We start from the raw sequence: 4,962 nt of genomic DNA on the forward strand, positions 1-4,962 counted from the left end.
TTCTTTCCCTTACATTCTGTCTTAGTATCAACTCTAAGACAGAAAAGTAGCAAGAGCTAGGCAATTAGGGTTAAGTGTCTACATAGCTAGTAAGTTTCTGAAGTCAAATTTCAACCTAAGATCTCCCAACTCTAGGCTTAGCTCTCTATCCACTGAACCACTTAGCTTTCCCAATTAAAAGTCCTTTTGACAGCTAGATGGCTCAGTGGATAGAATGCTTGGCCTGGAGTTCAAATATGGCTTCTGAAACTTACTGGCTGTGTGACCCTGAGCAAGTCATCTAAACTTTGCTTTAATCCACTGGAGAAAGAAATGGTAAACTACTACAGTATCTTTGCCAAGAAAACCCCATGGTCAATATTGGTGTGATATAATCCACAGGCTCATGTAGAGTTGGATATGAATGAACAATAAGAACTTTTTGATTATTCAAGGAGAATTCCTATAAATGCTACCACAAATTGTATTTTATCAAAAAAGATTTCTGAAGGTTTGGAGGAATTGTCTGTCTTGATATTCCTATCACTTAAATGTAGAAATGTAGAAAAATGACTGAATTTAGAATATGATAAATTAATAAAAGTTATTTCTGAGAGACTTGTGCCTTAGAATATGGTATTGATATTTTTTTTTTCTTCAACACTATTCTATTCAGGTCCTGCTACTTGTCTGACCACTTGTTACTTTCCTTTGCTGAATCTTTATTCATGCCGAAACTCATTAACTATGCCTTCTTCCCTCAATATTATCTCACTTGGTAACCGTATCAGTTCCCATCAGTTAAATTATAATCTCTATGCACATGAAGCATATACCTATATCTATATCTATATAGATATAGGTATATATATGTACATATATATCACACACAGAACTGTGAGAGTTAATTTTTTATATACTATATTAATTTCTATTTAAGGATTGTGAATTATAATATTTTGTGTATTCCTATGTCTGGGTTCTGGGTCAGGGATTCATTCCAATCTTACTGTTTTACATTCTCTTTATCTTCAGGAATTCCTTGAGAATATTTTCCTTTTAACAAAATTTGATTAATAAAGGGAACAATGATTCACTTCCTGCCTACTAGACCTGTATCACCTACTATGTAAGGAAGGGTGAGGGTTTGTTGGACTACCTCCTAATTAGCTATTTACCAATTAGAGATGTCTTGGGATGTTCTAGGGGTTGAATAATGAACTCCTAAAACTCCATTTATAGGTCTACCTAGAGAACCTTCTAGTTTTTTTGTCATTTGAGGGATCCACTGACTTGATTGGTTATAATGCTAGCCTAATCAATAAATTGATATTCTTACTCAAAATGAGTGTTTTGGAATAATTTTGATCATAATACATCTATCCCTATCTAGTCATAATCTTTATCCTCAGTGATAGTTCACATCAACTGTCTTTTTAAAATATTCAACTAGATGTTTCATGATCATTTCAAACTCACAAAGCCCAAAACAAATTCAAAATGTCCATATCTTCCACTGCCCTCTTCCCAATTTCCCAAGCATGACTTGTGTCCCCCATCTTTCCCACTTTTTCTTGGTCCAGTGAACCCCTGCTTACCTGTATCATGCGTGAGTGCATCTCTATCCACGTTGGCCAGGCTGATGTCCAGATCAGCAATGCCTGTTGGGATTTGTACTGCCTAGAGCATGGTATCCAGCCTGATGGGCAGATGCCAAGTGACAAGACCATTGGGGGTGGAGATGATTCTTTTAACACCCTCTTCAGTGAAACAGGGGCTGGCAAGCATGTTCCCTGTGCTGTGTTTGTAGACCTGGAACCAACTGTTATTGATGAAGTTTGAACTGGAACCCACCAACAGCTCTTCCATCCTGAGCAGCTGATTACTGGCAAGGAAGATGCTGCCAATAACTATGCCTGTGGACACTACACAATTGGCAAGGAAATCATTTGCTTGGTTCAGGACTGAATTTGGGAGCTTATCAGCGTACAGGTCTTCAAGGCTTCTTGGTTTTCCACAGCTTTGGTGGTGGGACTGGCTCTGGTTTCACCTCTCTGCTGATGGAAAGGCTGTCTGTTGATTATGGCAAGAAGTCCAAACTGGAGTTCTCCATTTACCCAGCCCCACAGGTTTCCACAGCTGTAGTTGAGCCCTACAACTCCATTCTGACCACTTACACCACCCTGGAGCACTCTGTTTGTGCCTTCATGGTAGGCAATGAGGCTTTCTATGATATCTGTCGCAGAAACCTTGATATTGAATGCCCAACCTACACTAACCTGAATTGCCTTATTAGTCAAATTGTGTCCTCCATCACTGCCTCTCTGAGGTGCCCTGAATGTTGATCTGACAGAATTCCAGACCAACTTGGTGCCCTACCCCCAAATCCATTTCCCTCCGGCCATATATGCCCCAGTCATCTCTGCTGAAAAAGCCTACCATGAGCAACTGACTGTAGCAGAAATCACCAATGCTTGCTTTGCGCCTGCCAACCAGATGGTGAAATGTGACTCTTGCCACGGTTAATACGTGACTTGCTGCCTGTTGTACCATGGGGATGTGGTTCCCAAAGATGCTAATGCTGCCATTGCCACCATCAAGACAAAACGTAGCATCCAGTTTGTGGACTGGTGCCCAACTGGCTTCAAGGTTGGCATCAATTACCATCCTCCTACAGCACCACAGCCATTGATGAGGCTTGGGCTCTCCTGGACCACAAGTTTGACCTGATGTATGCCAAGCGTGCCTTTGTTCATTGGTATGTGAGGAAGGGCATGGAGGAAGGAGAATTCTCTGAGGCACTGGAGGATATGGCAGCCCTGGAGAAGGATTATGAGGAGGTTGGAGCAGATAGTGTAGACGAGGAGGATGAAGGTAAGGAATATTAGTGTGTATTATTTTTCTTCACATGCTAGGTTTGTCTCTTTTTTTTTCTGTTCTGTGAAAATGTCTTCTGTGGTCACTAAAAATCAATAAAAATGAAACTCACCTTTTAGGTGTCTGTTCCTAATCACTTAGGTTGACAATCTTGGTATCATTCTCACTTCCACTAATTCTCAACTGTGTTCAAATCTTGTTTCTGTCTTCACAACATCTTCCATATGTCTCTTTTCCACTTAGATATGGAAAAACCCTCGACAACTCACACCTGTGTTACAGTAGTCTGCTCTGTCTCCTTGCTTCAGGTTTCTCCCCACTCCAAGCCATCCTCCACACAGCTCCTAAATTCTTTTTTTTTCCCCTAAAGGACAAGTCTTATCATGTTACTCCTCCACACCTCCAATAAATTCTAATAGTTCCTTAATTATTTCAGGATCAAAGATAAAATGCTATTTGCCTTTAAAGCTCTTCCCAAGCTGGCCCCTCCTTACCCTTTACTCCTCTCCATATATTCTATGATCCAACTAAATTGGCTTACTTGCATCCATTTTCCAAAGTATGTGCCTTTTCAATGGATGTCCCCTGTATCTGGCCTTCCCTCCCTCCTTACTTCTGTCCTCCTGGCTTCCTTTAAGACTCAGTTCAGATTCACTTTCCCATTCCCCTCTCTAACTCATCTCCTTTAGTGTTTTTCCTCTGGAGATAACCTTCCATTTTCATCATATATATCTTACATAGTTATTAGTATGTTATTTTCCCAACTATGAACTCCTTGAGAGTAACAATTCTAGTTTTTGCTTTTATCCTGTTTTAGTAGAGTGCCTGGCACTAAATGCTTACTGACTGACTGATAAAAAGTTTGACCCCAATCTTTAGGAGCCCTGTTTTCTTAGGGCTTAATTGCTTTGAAAAAGCTGAGGGGTTTTAGTGGGAAAGAACACTTTTTGCAACCTTTGTAGATCAACTGTATATGTTGATGCATATACAAAATGAACACAAAATGGTTTTGGGAGAAAGGACAATAGCAGCTAGGGAGGGAATGAAAAAGGTTTCATGTAGAAGGTGGCATTTGAGCATCAGAAATTCTAGGAGGCAGAGATGAAAAGGAAGTATATTTCAGGAATGAAGGATAATCAATATAAAGACATGGAGATGGGAGATGAAGTTGTGTGTGAAGAACAAGTAGGTAATATGGCTGGAACATAAAGTAAATGGAAGGTAATAATATGTACTTAGAGCAGAAAAGTAGGAACTAGTTTGTGAAGAACTTAAACATCAAAGAATTTACATTTGATTCTAAAAGCAATAAGGAGCCACTGGAATTTATTGATTAAGGGAGAGACATTCTAAGAAAATCACTTTGGCATCTGTGAGGCATACTGAAGGAGAGTGAGACAAATAGATTTCTTACAGGGTTTCCACTAGACTGTTAAGCTGAAGTAGCCAGTTCTTCATTTACATAAATGGACAGTTCAGAACACCTCCCCCTCCTCTTGCTGGGCTCCTGTAACTGTGGCCCTGCTCCCTCCTTAGCTTTTCTGGTCAATGGAATCTTCTTCACTGTACTATTATTAGGGCCTCCTATTTTTAATTTTAATTATTTTTTAGTCAACGAAAATCCATCTTTTCTCCCTGTAACTTCCTTACCCCCAGAAAGAAAAATAACCCTTCTAATGAATATTACATAGTAAAGCAAAACAAATTCCTGCATTGACCATGCCCAAAATAAGTAAACAAATAAATAAATGAGTATATATATATAAATCTTGTCCCTGTGTTCATCACCTCTCTGTTACAGGTTCTGTTTCATCAAGAGTACTCTGAAAGTATGGTTGGTCTTAGAATGATCAAAGTTCCTAAGACTTTCAAAGTTGTTGTCTTTGCAATGTTGTTGTTATTATATACATTCTTGTTCTGTTCACTTTACTCTTCATGAATTCATCAAGTCTTTCCAGGTTTCTCTGCAAGTGCTTCTTTCCTTTTATAGCATAAAAGTATATATATTTACATTCATATAACCATAATTTATTCAGCCATTCCTCAAATGATGAGTACCCTTTTATTTTCCATTTCTTTACTAACACAATAAGGAGCAGCTAAACA

The 4,962-nt window shown here is 39.0% G+C and overlaps 1 pseudogene; it reads left to right on the forward strand.

Moving 5' to 3' along the window:
- Positions 1-1,584: 1,584 nt before the first annotated feature.
- On the forward strand, positions 1,585-2,867 carry LOC123231116 (annotated as a pseudogene).
- The last annotated feature ends 2,095 nt before the right edge of the window (positions 2,868-4,962 follow it).

This window comes from Gracilinanus agilis, chromosome 1, assembly GCF_016433145.1.
Source record: "Gracilinanus agilis isolate LMUSP501 chromosome 1, AgileGrace, whole genome shotgun sequence".
Taxonomy (NCBI): Eukaryota; Metazoa; Chordata; class Mammalia; order Didelphimorphia; family Didelphidae; genus Gracilinanus; species Gracilinanus agilis.